General features: G+C 46.6%; 1 long non-coding RNA gene across 1 annotated transcript; it reads left to right on the forward strand.

Moving 5' to 3' along the window:
• Positions 1-7,014: 7,014 nt before the first annotated feature.
• On the forward strand, positions 7,015-9,046 carry LOC119298236. The gene is made up of 3 exons (XR_005145823.1): positions 7,015-7,306; positions 7,673-7,840; positions 8,546-9,046. It is a non-coding gene; the product is annotated as an uncharacterized LOC119298236 (long non-coding RNA).
• The last annotated feature ends 7,347 nt before the right edge of the window (positions 9,047-16,393 follow it).

Raw genomic sequence — 16,393 nt, forward strand, 5'->3', positions numbered from 1 at the left:
ACGAAGATCTTTATCGATCAGACCGCATAACAACATACGTTATTCCCTTTGTCATCGGTATGTTACTTACCCGAGATTCAATCGTCGGTATCTCAATACCTAGTTCAATCTCGTTACCGGCAAGTCTCTTTACTCGTTCTGTAACACATCATCCTGCAACTAACTCATTAGTTGCAATGCTTGCAAGGCTTATAGTGATGTGCATTACCGAGTGGGCCCAGAGATACCTCCCTGACAATCGGAGTGACAAATCCTAATCTCAAAATACGCCAACCCAACAAGTACCTTCGGAGACACCTGTAGAGCACCTTTATAATCACCAGTTACGTTGTGACGTTTGGTAGCACACAAAGTGTTCCTCCGGTAAACGGGAGTTTCATAATCTCATAGTCATAGGAACATGTATAAGTCATGAAGAAAGCAATAGCAACAAACTAAACGATCAAGTGCTATGCTAACGGAATGGGTCAAGTCAATCACATCATTCTCCTAATGATGTGATCCCATTAATCAAATGACAACTCATGTCTATGGTTAGGAAACATAACCATCTTTGATCAACGAGCTAGTCAAGTAGAGGCATACTAGTGACACTCTGTTTGTCTATGTATTCACACATGTATTATGTTTCCGGTTAATACAATTGTAGCATGAATAATAAACATTTATCATGATATAAGGAAATAAATAATAACTTTATTATTGCCTCTAGGGCATATTTCCTTCACCTACAACTCGGTCTCCCAACTACCACTATGAGACCGGTAAAATAGAAAACCTATCAAGGGCAAACCTTTGCCTTGCACATAGTCCACTTGAGCTAGATGATGACGATCTTGACTTCCTCAAGTTGGACCACCTTTCTTTATTGTGTTGGCTCGATGAAGACTAGTTGATTGCTCCCCCATACTCCACTATGGGTGAGCCACTCTTTGGCACATCTTCACAATTCCATTGACACCACAATGGATGCCAAGCTTCAAGCTTGATTGCTCCCCCATACTCCATTATGGGTGAGCCGCTCTTCGAGTTACTCCACTTGAACTTGCAAACTGCAAACTTGATGACGATCACCACTTGATGTCATCCTCCATGGGTTGTATGAGATCTTCCTCTTGATGCAAGACCATGGAAACATACCTAACCCCACAAAGAACTCTCACGTAGACCATGGGTTAGTACACAAAGCGTAATGGACAATGCTTACCATACCATGGGATCACTTGATCCCTCTCGGTACTTCTTCTACGCTTTGTGAGTTGATCAACTTGATTCACTCTTGACTTAGTCTTGATCAACATTAAATCTTTCCAACTCTCTTCATTTGGATGATGTCTTGAGGGTAAACATGAATGATCACACAATCTTCTTCTTCAAGACATGCTTGCAATAAGCTCAACTCACACATGACCAATCTTTGGATAATTCCTTGAAAAGCACTTTGGCCATCTCAACTCACACATGACCAATCTTTGGAAAATTCCTTGAAAAGCACTTTAGCCATCTCATAAACTCCTTGAAACCAACACATGGACTTCAAGACAATCCTATGGACAAATGCTTCAAATATAACTCAAGGCAACCGTTAGTCCATAGAGAATGTCATCAATTACCAAAACCACACATGGGGCACCGCATGTCCTTTGAAGGTGCATTACATATACCAAAAGGCATACGTCTATAAGCAAAAGTACCAAAAGGGCATGTAAAAGTAGTCTTTGATTGATCTCTAGCCGACACAGGTATTTGAGAGAAACCAGAATAACCATCTAGAAAGCAATAGTGTGTATGTTTGCATAATCTTTCTAGCATTTGATCAATAAAAGGTAAGGGGTAATGATCTTTCTTAGTAGCTTTATTTAATTTGCGAAAATCAATTACCATCCTATAACATGTGATAACTCTTTGTGGAATCAATTCATCTTTATCATTAGGAACAATAGTAATACCTCCCTTCTTAGGGACACAATGGACAGGACTTACCCACTCACTATCAGCAACGTGATAGATTATACCTGCCTCCAGAAGCTTTATTATTTCTTTTCTTACCACTTCTTTCATTTTAGGATTCATATGTCGTTGAGGATCACGAACTGGTTTGGCATCTGCTTCCAAATTTATTTTATGTTGACATAGAGTGGGACTAATGCCCTTAAGATCATCAAGAGTATATCCAATAGCAGCATGGTGCTTCTTCGGAGTTTTCAATAATCTTTCTTCTTCATGCTCTGAAAGGTTAGCACTAATAATAAAAGGATATATCTTCTTTTCATCAAGATAAGCATATTTAAGATTATCAGGCAAAGGTTTGAGCTCAAACACGGGATCACCCTTGGGTGGAGGAGGATACCCTAAGATTTCAACAGGCAAATTGTGATGCAGAATAGGTTCCTGTTTAAAGAATATTTCATCTATTTCCCTTCTTTCATTCATGAACATATCATTTTCATGGTCTAGCAAATAGTGTTCTAAAGGATCACTAGGAGGTACGGCAATAGAAGCAAGACCAATAATTTTATCCTTACTAGGTAATTCTTCCTCACGATGTTGTTTACTAAATTTAGAGAAATTAAACTCATGAACCATATCATCCAAACCAACAATAACAATATTCTTAGTGCAGTCTATGGTAGCATTGACAGTGTTTAAGAAAGGTCTACCAAATATAATTGGACAAAAGCTATCTTGCGGAGAAGTAAGAACAAGAAAATCAGCAGGATATTTAGTTTTCCCACACAATACTTCAACATCTCTAACAATTCCAATTGGTGCAATAGTATCTCTATTAGCAAGTTTAATAGTAACATCAATATCTTCTAACTCAACAGGTGCAATTTCATTCTTAATTTCTTCGTATAAAGCATGCGGTATAACACTAGCACTAGCACCCATATCACATAAGCCATGATAACAATGATGTCCTATTTTAACAGAAATAACAGGCACGCCTACCACAGGTCTATGTTTATCCTTATCACAAGGTTTAGCAATTCTAGCAGTTTCACCTTCGAACTGAATAACATGCCCATCAATATTATCAGACAAGAGATCTTTAACAATAGCAATATTAGGTTCTACTTTAACTTGCTTAGGAGGTTTATAAGTTCTAATATTGCTTTTACGAACAACAGTTGAAGCTTTAGCATGATCCTTTATTCTAACAGGGAAAGGTGGTTTCTCAATATAAGAAGTAGGAACAACATGATCATTATAAGTGACAGCCTTTTCTTCAACTTTAATAGGTGGAGCTACATTTAGTTCTATGGGAGGATGATATTTAAACCACTTCTCCTTAGGGAGATCAACATAAGTAGCAAAAGATTCATAGAAAGAAGCTACCATCTCAGAGTCAAGTCCATATTTAGTGCTAAACTTACGGAAAATGTCGGTATCCATAAAAGATTTAACACAATCAAACTTAGGTGTCATACCTGACTCCTTACCTTCGTCGAGGTCCCAATCTTCAGAGTTGCATTTAATTCTATCCAATAAATTCCATCTGAATTCAATAGTCTTCATCATAAAAGAGCCAGCACAAGAAGTATCGAGCATCGTGCGATTGTTTTTAGAAAGCCGAGCATAAAAACTTTGCATAATTATTTCTCTCGAGAGCTCATGATTGGGGCATGAATATAACACTGATTTAAGCCTCCCCCAAGCTTGAGCGATGCTTTCTCCTTCGCGAGGCCAGAAATTATATATAATTGCGATCACGATGAACAAGATGCATATGGTAATACTTTTGATGAAATTCCGGCTTCAATCTTTTATAGTCCCACGATCTCATATTATCACATAGCCTATACCATATCAATGCGTCTCCCTTCAAAGATAAAGGGAAGACCTTCTTCTTAGCAACATCATCGGGTATACCTGCAAGCTTAAATAATCCACAAACTTCATCCACATATATTAAGTGCTCATCAGGATGCTTTGTTCCATCTCCTGTAAAAGGATTAGCTAGCAGTTTTTCTATCATACCCGAAGGATACTCATAAGGAATTTCATTTTCAATAGGTTCAGTAGGTTGAGGAGCAACTCTTTGATCTACTGGACAGGGTGAAGATACCCCGAACAAGCCCCTCAGAGAATTACTTTCCATATTAACAAGTGACAGTAAATTTCAGCACACTATATAAATTTTTCCTTACCAAATTCCACCTACCAAAGGCGCTACACTCCCCGGCAACGGCGCCAGAAAAGAGTCTTGATGACCCACAAGTATAGGGGATCTATCGTAGTCCTTTCGATAACTAAGACTGTCGAACCCAACGAGGAGCAGAAGGAAATGATAAGCGGTTTTCAGCAAGGTATTCTCTGTAAGTACTGAAATAAGTGGTAACAAATAGTTTTGTGATAATATAGGTTGTAACGAGCAACAAGTAACAAAAGTAAATAAAGTGCACCAAGGTGGCTCAATCCTTTTGTAGCAAAGGACAAGCCGGAACAAACTCTTATAATAGGAAAAGCGCTCCCGAGGACACATGGGAATATCGTCAAGCTAGTTTTCATCATGTTCATATGATTCACGTTCGATACTTTGATAATTTTATATGTGAGTGGACCGGTGCTTGGGTGATGTTCTTACTTGAACAAGCATCCCACTTATGATTAACCTCTATTACAAGCATCCGCAACTACAACAAAAGTATTAAGGTAAACCTAACCATAGCATGAAACATATGGATCCAAATCAGCCCCTTACGAAGCAACGCATAAACTAGGGTTTAAGCTTCTGTCACTCTAGCAACCCATCATCTACTTATTACTTCCCAATGCCTTCCTCTAGGCCCAAATAATGGTGAAGTGTTATGTAGTCGACGTTCACATAACACCACTAGAGGCTAGACAACATACATCTTATCAAAATATCAAATGAATACCAAATTCACATGACTACTCATAGCAAGACTTCTTCCTTGTCCTCGGGAACGAACGTAATTACTCACAAAGCATATTCATGTTCATAATCAGAGGAGTAATAATATGCATATAGGATCTGAACATATGATTTTCCACCAATTAAACCAACTAGCATCAACTACAAGGAGTAATCAACACTACTAGCAACCTACTAGCACCAATCCCGGACTTTGAGACAAGAATTGGATACAAGAGATGAACTAGGGTTTGGAGATGAGATGGTTCTAATAAAGATGTTGATGGAGATTGCCCTCTCCCGATGAGAGGAGCGTTGGTGATGACAATGGTGATGATTTCCCCCTCCCGGAGGGAAGTATCCCCGGCAGAACAGCTCTGCCGAAGCTCTAGGTTGGATCCGCCAAGGTTCCGCCTCGTGGCGGCGGAGTCTCGTCCCGAAAAGTTCATTTTTCTTTTTTTCTCATCGAAAGACCTCATATAGGAGAAGATGGGCATCGGAGAGCCACCAGGGGGCCCACGAGGTAGGGGGTGCGCCCTAGGGGGGGCGCCCCCTACCATCGTGAGAAGGGTGTGGGCCCCCTGGCCTTCATCTTTGGCGTGAATTTTTCTTTATTTCTTTTAAGACGTTCCGTGGAGTTTCAGGACTTTGGTGTTGCGCAGCATAGGTCTCTAATATTTGCTCCTTTTCCAGACCAGAATTCCAGCTGCCGGCATTCTCCCTCCTTATGTAAACCTTATAAAATAAGAGAGAATAGCCACACATACTGTGACATAAAGTGAAATAACAGTCCATAATGCGATAAATATCGATATAAAAGCATGATGCAAAATGGACGTATCAATACGCATATGTGTGATTTGTGTTAATGACACTCCTTAAGCTCGGTCTTCTCTCCTCTGTCCTGCTACACCGACATCATCGTCGACGTCGCTCCTCTCTGCCTCCTCTCCAGCGTGCTGTTACACTAGCTCCGTCGCCGGCCTTGTTCCTCTCAGCCTCCTCTCCCATGTCCCACGACACCCGCACGATCGTTGTTCCTCTCTGCATTCTCTTCCATGTCCTGCTACACCAAAGCTATCACCGGCGTCGTTCCTCTCGGCCTCCTCACTCGCGTCCTGCTACAATGGTATCGTCGTCATCGTCGTTCCCTTCCGTGTGTTGTTGCACTAGCGCCATCGTCAGCGTCATTCCTCTCAACCTCCTCTCTCATGTCTCACTACACTCGCTCGGTCGCCGTTCCTCTCTGTGTCGTCTCCCATGTTCTGCTACACTGAAGCCATAACTGACGTCGTTCCTCTCGACCTTCTCGCTTGCATCCTACTACAATGGTGTCGTCGTCATCGTTGTTCTTCTCGGCCTCCTTCTCCGCATCCTACTACACTATCCCCGTCATCATCGCCGTTCTTTTCGTCCTCCTCCTCCCCGTCCTACTACACTGACGGTGCCATGGCGGGCACACTACATTTTTTCTTCATCATCCTCTGCCTCAACGCCCTTTTGTTCGTTACTCCACACGAACTTTCGCTGCGGCGATGTCGCTAGCAAATAGTTCACTACGCTGTTGATGAGGTCGCTCACTCGTGTTGGACGCGGCGCCGCAACCACCGCCTACCGTTGTCGTCGAGGACTTCTAGTGTAACACTATGTGTTATTGGTAGCTATTAAGTCTTAATCATATTCCGTGCAAGCAACCAAACAACATGCACTCATCTGATCACATACAATGCGGACAACCTAACGTGGTGCGCAGAGGCATCATCACGATGCAGGGAGAGGACATGCAGGCAACGAATCAACATGCATATGTTGGTTTTTTGCCTGCACATGCTCAGCCAGGCCCAATTGAGACAAGTATGCAAAAGAAAAAAAATGATGCGGGTAACCGAACGCGCCCTACCTGAACAGAGTGAAATCATAGATACAAGACCCTCTTGTGAGCGCTCTCCAGGGTTCAAACGGATACACTGTAGTCAGGACCGACCCTGAGGGGGGCCAGGGGGCGGTCGCCCCGAGCCCCCAAGATCAGGGGCCCCCCTCCGGTGTACGCACACGTAACCCATGGGCCACGCCCAGCGAGGCAGGCGAGCGGCGCATGGATCTTCGGAGGCAGCCCTTCCTTCGATCGCACAGAGACGCAACCTTCCTACGATCGCGACTTTCCCCATCACCTCGTTTTCCCTTCAAAATCCAGATCTCTATTTTATATTCACTACCCATGTTCTCGCTCTTTCCGTTTCTCTTGCTAGTAGCAGTCGCCGAATCGCTTTGTTTCTCTAAGGCCGAGGTGATTCCTGTTCCGGGGCCCTGATCATCGGAATCCAATACACATAGTCGAGCGCCTCCGCCAAGCCTGGCGCCAATTCATATTGTGTCATCATCAAGCGCCCTTCATCCGATTACGGACGCCGATTCAACCGATCCCAGGTACATCATGTTACTGTTCCTCGCTTGAACTAACTAATTTACTTCTTCATACATGACACATAATTTGCGCCATTCAACATATCCTTATGGCTTTAGGGTTTATTTACGTGTTTATTCATACCATTTTATACTTGTGTATATTCATTAGAACTCAAATACGGTGCGAGGACCGTGCTACTCTATCCTTTCTCTGTCCAGCATATTTATTAAGTCCTCTTGAATTTTGACCCTAAAGCTGATTAGATGTAACTCATAAAAATGATTCATATGCCAAAAAGTCTATCATTGGATTAGTATTCCAAGGATGTTTTCAATTATATGTATTTTGTGATACAACACGTGGTTTATTTGTTTGTCAAATTTTAGGTAAAAAATATGCTCAAAACTCGAAGGCGACTAATAAACCTAGACAATCAAAGTACCGTGTCGAGCATATAGTGCCGGAATTATGAGGACTCATCCTGATCCCACACTTGTGGATCTCACAAGAGGATCACCTACACACAACGGTACAAACCATGTTACGGGCGGCAGGTATGCAAGCGTACGTAAATGAGCTCATTATATATCTCGTATCCATTATCATTGTTACAATATTTATATTAGATAAGGGGCTCTAAGTTTTAGTTTCACCCTGGGCCCTTAGAATATCAGGACCGGCCCTGACTGCAGCTCAAATGGAAACCAGATTGCGATATAAATTATGAAAGCTCAAACGAGACAGGAAGACATAGCCTATGCGTGACAGAGGACTCTCCTGGCTATATGCATGGATCGCTTGCCCGTGAAGCGATTAGATTTGCCTAGGCTAGGAGGGAGGCTACTAGGAGCCAAGCCCTTTTTATCAGTGCTCCCTCGGTGCTCCGACCTCCAAAGCATAGATGAATGGCTCGTGTCCACAGGTGGCCAACGCTTAGCAGACACGCGCCATAATGCAGCTGCAGCCATGGCTAAAAAGCTTGTGTTATCATGGTAAGACCTCTCCCAATGCATTGGTGCTAAAATGAGGTGCTAAGTGTATTAAAATGCTTAGCAATTAATGTCCCCAATGCATTGGTGCTTAGTTTTGTAACTAAGTCTCCTCTATTTAATTGTTTAGCAATAAAACTCCTTCATGTATTGGTTGGTAGTCTTTTTGCCTAGGTCCACGTGCTTAGCATTGGTTTTTATTGGGGTCATCATAATGCTCTCTCTCCTCTTTAAATGCTTTGCCACATCATATTCGAAACTACTTGACAGCCGATGCGAAATGGACGATTCATGGACGATTGATGATCAAATGGCCGTGCTGGACTTCATTCAATATTTTGATGGCTGGATGTGTAGAATCGTGCAGCAGTCGTGCATGGGTGTCGTTTGTGTAGCACTACTGTGGAGCACCTGTACACCGTGGAGCACTGAGAAGAGTCTAAGGTAAACTGGTGTGCTGCTCCATGTAATGGACCCCAAGTGTCCACAGCCGATGAGGCCAGCCGATCATGTGCCGAGGTTGTTCACGCACAGAAGGGTTCCGCTTCCACACACTCACAATGAGTGAAGGGCACTTCTATCCTCATCCATTTGTCCAGTGAATATTCCGAAAGCTACGTTTCAACAGTAGGATAGGATCGGAGATCATCTGTTTGGAAAAGAGAATGAAAGAGAACGACGGCCTCTCTAACTTCTTACAGTGCTGTAAAACTGCATGCAGTATGGTGGGTTGTGAATAAATGGATGGATGGAATCATGGAAAGGCCGTATTTGGACACTACTCCGTGGATCATGGTAGGTATACACACACATGTAGAGCAACGCAAGTATAGTAACATAATAAACATAACAACGCTACGTCGTACGCACAGGTACTTTTTTTAAAAAGGCGGGTTTTATTACTTAAAAGATTTAAGCATTACACCCGGTCTCTGCATAACTAATATGAACATAGTGAAATAAGGTTCTCTCATACAAACAAAAAATAAGAAAAAATTGAAATACAAAAAGATCCGTATAACACCTAAAGCGGAGTGGAGTCAATCCTAAAATCATGCTGCCACCCATGTTGGGTAAAAATATCCTTCGCCGTAGCCTTCAATCGTGTACACACCTTCGTAAATAGGTTTCGATTCTTCATACGTTATAACATAAACTAAGAGTCCCGGTACATCTGTAGATAAGCTATATCAGTGAAGTACTTTTACTATTAAAAACCTTATCATTTCTACATAGCCAAAACGAGCAAATAACGGCAAATGCTACCATCCTGAGAAGAGTTCTAAACATGTGATCTATCTCATGTAACCAGTTGCCAAATACATTAGCAACACTATAAAAAGGATACAAGCCAGAAACTATTTAGATGACTGACCATATAGAACGAGCCAATTTGCATTGAAAGAATAAATGTTTTATTGTCTCATCAACGCATAGGTACATAGTGATGGGTAGAAGCGTACGCAAAAAAAAGCGTACCTTTACAGATTGTGTGATCTGGACTCTCGAGTATATTCAATTTATTGCATACTCAATTTATTGCCTCTTCGATCTTCAGACTTCAGGCTGGAAGCCCGCTCAGTAGAGCTGAAAAGGAAAAATAGAACATTTAAGACTTAGGCGGGCATGAAAACTGCTCGTGGTAGGACGAACGGATCAATGTGTTGTTGGCCGTACCAGACCAGAAGCACAGATAGAGATGACATGCAGTGGCACACGATAAGGTCACCCCACCTCTCTCTGTCTAAGGGCATCTCCAGCCGTTGGCGCACCAGGAGGGGCAAAAAATCGCCCCTGGGGCGCACCGGCGCTAAACCGCGTACTGGGGGCGTGATGCCCCCCCAGTCGCGCCCCCCCACGGGTTTTTAAAATGTTTAAATTCGGCGCAAACATAACGCAAACACGGGCGAGTTCGTTCAAATTTAAACATATTTTACAAAAAAAGAAAAAAACTACCGCGGGCTACCCCCGCCGTCTCCCTCGCCGCCCGCCTCGCTGCCCGCCCACGCGGTTCTACATGCCGAGGAGGCTGTAGAACCGCGTGTAGTCACCGCCGTCGTCGTCGTCGTCGTCGCCCCCGCCTACGCCTCCTCCGTCCCTACTGCATCCCTCCCCCGGTTGGCGCGGCGGGTTGGACGGTCCGGGGGCGTCGCCGCCGTCGCTATCGAGGACGATGACACCGTCCCCGTCCTCGCGCCCACGTTTGCGAGCGGCGATCTCCTCCAGGGCCCGGCGCTGCCGGACCATCTCCTCGCGCACGTAGTCGTCGCGCAACCACCGCATGGCGTCCTCGTCGGAGAAGCCGCGCCGGGCTATCTCCTCGTACTACGGGGGGAGGTTGGACTCCACCTTGGGCTCGACGAGGGCGCCGGAGCTGCGGGTACGCGCGCTGACAGGCGTGTCCTGGGGCTCCGGCTTGACGGGGCGGAGGTGGAGGCAGGGAGAGCCGCCGGAGCTAGGGGTACGCGCGCTGACAGGCGTGTCCTGGGGCTCCGGCTTGACGGGGCGGAGGTGGAGGCAGGGAGAGCCGCCGGACGACGAGGAGGACGCCCCGGTCTCCATGCGCCTCGACGTCCAGGAGCTTCCCCAGCGGCGTGAGAAGGACGGGGGAGCGGGATACTCGAGGCGCGTCGTGTTGTCGCCCTCGATGTACTCGAGGACGGCCTCCAACGTGCGGCCGGGCACGCCCCACCACCGGCGCCGGCCATCAGAGTTGAGCCTGCTAGAGGGCACGACGCCGTTGGTGGCCTCGAGCTGCTCAGCGTGACGGCGGCGGAAGTAGGGCTCCCAGAGCGGGCTGTCGGGGACGTACCGTGACCCCTTCCTCGCCGCCCGCGGCAGGAACGCGCGGATGCGTGCGATCTCCGCACGCCGCGTCGCCCCGGTGGGTGGTGGTGGCACCGGCACGCCGCCGGCGCTGATCCTCCAAGCCCCAGGCACCCGCATGTCCTGTGGGACTGGGTACTCGGCCTCAAAAAGGAGGCGAGCCTCGTCCTCGTGCAGATGACGGCGCCCGAATCCGTTCGCCGCCGCGCCGTCGCCTGGGAAACGCTCGGCCATGCTTTCTCAACTGGTGACGGCGAGAGGAGGAAAGGGGGAGAAATGAGCACGTCGTCGGTGGATGATCGGGGTGAGTCTCTCCGGCGCGCTTGCAGTCGGCTTTTATAGGCGGAGGCGCCGCGTGGTAGGCTTGGCCGGCGCGTTACGCGTGGCGTGATTGCGTGGCGGCCGAGGGACGCGCCGCCCAGCCTTCACTGCGCTGCCCGTGAGGCATCAATGGAGGCTGACCGGCGCAGCAGCGCGCGGCAGCTTTGGCATTGATTCGCCACGGGAAACAAGGCGATGAGGACGATGAAGGGGCGAGAAGAGGGTAGAGTCGCTGACGCGGCGGGCCCGCGGCTCTTCGCGCCAAAAACGATTCGCCCGGCGCCCCCGAGCGAACCCCAGCGTGCCGAGTTCGGGTTGGGTCCGCCGGCGCCAATTTCGGCCCGAGCCGGCAAAAACTGGGCTCTTGGGGGCGCGACTGGGCCGATTTTTTGGCGCCGGCGGACGAAAAGACGCATGGGGGGCCTTCTTGGGGTCGCGGCTGGAGATGCCCTAACTACGCTGCACGGCGGGCCGCATCGCCACTTACCTACCTACCCCATACATACTTATTCCCTGGTCGTACCAAGGGTAACAAAATTCCTCGACCACAGAGCATCTCACTAACGGATAAGAGCATTTCTAGCCGATCCTCTATATCATTTCAGTGGAGTAAATTTGACTTTTTACTTCACTAAGTTTGATTTAGCCGATCCCCTATACGGCTTAGTGGAGTAATTTTTTTTTCGCATTTCTAAAAATCTGAGTATATTTACTCCATCCCTACGTGGTCGAGTAAAATCGTGCCTCTTCTCCCCGCCTCCTCTTCTCCCCCCGCACTGCCGCTGGCGCGCCCCCAGCCCTCCCCGCCCTTCCGATGGCCGGACGTGGTGGCCGCCAGTCCCGGCAGCCAATCTGCAGCGCAGATCCGCGCAGCTACGCGCGCGGCTTGTCATCTGCGGGCTCTTCATCGAGCCACCGTCGCAGGTTGCCTGATTTGCCCGCCGCCGCGCCCCTACGCCGGTTCGAGGACTTCCCTGTCCTCCCTTTGCCCCGACTTCTAACGAGGACCTAGCTCGAGGTCCGGCAGTGATACTGGGGGACGTGGGTGGCCGAAATCATGGATCGAGAGACCCACACTACCGGTGGCTCGGGACCTTCCACACGGCCGAGCTCGCGACCATGGAGTTCGACCGCTAGCAGGTCCGCTTTCATGGCACGGCGGCTCGACTCAATTTCCCCCCAGGCACACGTACGGTCCACCTCGTCCCACCGAAGCCGGGGGTCGTGAGCTCGGCTATGGCACGGGAGGACCGCGAGGCGAGGGAACGCCTCGAGGCCGAGGCCGCCGCCGAGGCCTACATGGAAGAGCTCTGCCGGGAGCACCCGATGTAAGGGAACGAAGCATGAAAATCAAAAAAAAATCCTACGAACACCCAAGATCTATCTAGGAGAAGTATAGCAACGAGAGGGGAGAGTGTGTCTACGTACCCTCGTAGACCGTTAAGCGGAAGCGTATATCATGCGGTTGATGTAGCCATACTCGTCATGACCCAATCGCGATCTAAACCGATGAAGTACCGAACGGACGACACCTCCGAGTTCAGCACACGTAAGGCTCGATGATTTCTCCTTCTCCTTGATCCAGCAAGCGAGGGAGGAGAAGTAGATGGGATCACCGGCAGCACGATGGCGTGACGGTGATGGTGCTGGAGTGATTCCAGCAGGGCTACGCCGGACACTACCGAAACAACAAAGACAAAGGAGTTACGAAGTAATGGAGGAGAGATGGGACCAAGGGCTTGTGTATCCTTTTGGGGCGCCCTTACCCTCTATATATATAGGTGGAGGGGCATGGTGGCCGGCCCTCCAAGCCCTAGGGCTGGTGCACCAAGGGGAGGAGTTGGACTCCTAGTCCAATTCCCTCCTTTCCATACACAGGTGGACTTTCCACCTTTCCCAGCCACATGAGCCTTGAGGGACTGGTGCGCCGGGGCCAATAAGGCCAGGGCGCCTCCCCTCAGCCCATGCTGGCCATTGGGACATGGTGAAACCCTTGGTGGACTTTCAGACTCCTCCAGACGTTTCTGGAACTTTCTAGACGCTTCTCGGTACAATACCGAAAAAACTGAAACTTTTTCCGAAACCCTGAAAGCAACTTTCCATATATAAATCTTTACCTTCGGGCCATTCTGAAGCTTCTCGTGACGTCAGGGATCTCATCTGGGACTCCGAACAAAATTCGGTCACCAACATGCATATCCCAATATTACTCTAGCGTCACCAAATGTTAAGCGTGCGGACCCTACGGGTTCGAGAATCATGTACACATGACCGAGACACCTCTCCGGTTAATAACTCATAGCGAAACTAGATGCCCATATTGGTTCCTACATATTCCATGAAGATCTTTTATCGGTTGAACCACGAAGTCAAGGATTCGGTTAACCCCGTATGTAATTCCCTTTGTCCGGCGATATGTTACTTTCCCGAGATTCGATCGTCGGTATCTCCATACCTAGTTCAATCTCGTTACCGACAAGTCTCTTTACTCGTTTCGTAATACAAGCTCTCGTGACTAATTCATTAGCCACATTGCTTGCAAGCTATTTACGATGTTGTATTACTGAGAGGGCCTAGAGATATCTCTCTGTCGCACGGAGTGACAAATATCAGTATTGATCCATGCCAACCCAATAGACACCTTTGAAGATACGCGTAGAGTCTCTTTATGATCACCCAGTTACAAAGTGACGTTTGATAGCACACAAGGTATTTCTCCGGTATTCGGGAGTTACGTGATCTCATGGCCCTAGGAATAGATCATCATTTGTTTCATGTGTGTTCTTTGACGTGCTTCCCAGGTAATCGATCAATGGAAGGCCTCTGATGTGAATTATGCTAAGTTGAATATAGATGGTGCTTTCTTGAAAGAGGATGATACAGCCGGGGCTGGGATGATCCTGCGGGATCATGAAGGAGCGGTCATCTTCGCTGCGACACGGGTGCTCTTTAATTGTGGTGATCCTCTGGAAGCGAAGATGCGGCCATGGACGAAGGGCTTCGACTTGCGCTCGACTGGTCCAATTTGTCGTTGGTTGTGGAGACGGATTGCACTGAGTTGTTGAAGATGGTGCAGTCTAAAGATGTCGAGCGCTTGAGGTATGCGAACCAGGTCAATGAGATCAGAAGGATTCTGGCTCATGAAAGAAACATTAGTCTAGCTAAAATCAGCAGATATGCGAATGTAGCGAGTCACACCCTTACTTGTATGGTGCGCTCGCAACGTCGCATAGCCTGTTGGCTTCGAAACTCCCCTGTGGAAATAGCTAGCATTGTCATTTCTGAATATAAATATAATGATTGATGAATGAAAAGTTCCTTTCCCGCAAAAAAAAGAAGATCATGATTTGTTTGCAAAACGAAAGAGAATGATCTCCCCGCAAAAAAAAGAAAAGAAAAAGAAAGAAAGAGAATGACCTGTCTAATTTCCTAGTGCTACAAAAAAAGGATAACTGCAAGACATATTTTGGATATTGGGTAGATGGAAAAGCTGTCTTTGGCCACCTTCCTGTTGGATACGTACTACTCTATGGATCATGGTAGGTATACAATATACATACACACGCATTATTGTTGAACAACGCAAGTACTAGACGAAACAGAACAATACTACGAAGAAGCATACGCTCTGTTACAAATGGAGATGGATACAAATGTATTTTTACGGAATCTGAGATCTGGAGAATATTCAATTTCTTGCATCTTCAGGGCTGCAAGCCAAAGAGAAACATGGGATATCTGTAACCCAGTAGAGCTGAAAAAGGGAAGTGAAATGGTGAGATTTAGGTAGGTGAGCGTGTTGTTAGGATGCAGTGGCACTGTACATGATAAGATCCCCCACCTCTCTCTGTCCGTGTCCATCTCCCCTGCACCACCACCACCACCTAGGACCATACTTATTCCCTGGCCATACCATGGATAACAACAAATATCCCTAACAACAAAGAAATTGGAGGTGATGATGGCCAAAAAATACGATAAGGAATCATCACATAATTAGTGCTTCTGGCTCAAATCCACCAACCCTCATTCCCTGCTGAGTGAAGCGTGTGATAAAAGTAGTCTTTTCTCGGATAATTTCCCATGTCTTTACAAATATAAATCCAATTTTCCTGGAAAAGGGCACCAGAAATTTACAGGCACACCTGTTCAGTTCTCTTACCAACACCGACGGCGACGGGGTCATGGAAAGCACCGCATGTTGCAAACGCCTTTAATCAGGACACAGGAGTCGGCATGGCATAGTGCACAGCTGTAACCCATCACAGATTCACAGAGGAAAAGGTTTCCAGTATAGCTGAAACCAACCATTGATTGTTCCGTTTCCTTACTGAGGGAGTATTTCCTTGTACTATCAAAGGATGTCTTAACTCCTAGATATAACCAGTGTACTTTCAGAGAAAGAAGGATGTGCTGCCACTCATCGTGTAGCAATAGTGAGACCTTGTTATTTGCACATATGAAGGCAGACATTTCAAATGAAATCTGGAACTGTATTTCGACTTTCATGTCCAAACGTGAACATGATTTATCCAATTTATTTAACCTGACCTGTGTACTGACGAGCTGTACGATCAAAAACGAAATGAAAAATAGGCCAAACAAATGAAAGGGTCGTTTTGGCGAGCACATTATTTATTGTTTGCCACCATTTGCGCCACAACGCATATGTGCTTTGCTCATCTTATTGTATAATAATAATGATATCTGCATTTTTTCTCAAATATGCATAACATGTGTATCATATATTAGTGAAGCAAAGGGTACAAGAAACATTCCACTAAGAGTGTTACAAGTTATTACACTTGCCCACATCCACCTATAGTACTGTACTCAAGGCATCTCCGACAGCTGCCCTATAATAGGGCACAAGCTGTTTTGAGGGCATCGGAGGGCAAAAAACGCCATCCAACAGCTACCCAATAGTAAAAAACATTGTCGTTTTTTTTTGCTGCCCATAAAAAGGGCTTC

This window comes from Triticum dicoccoides, chromosome 5A (assembly GCF_002162155.2).
Source record: "Triticum dicoccoides isolate Atlit2015 ecotype Zavitan chromosome 5A, WEW_v2.0, whole genome shotgun sequence".
Classification (NCBI taxonomy): Eukaryota; Viridiplantae; Streptophyta; class Magnoliopsida; order Poales; family Poaceae; genus Triticum; species Triticum dicoccoides.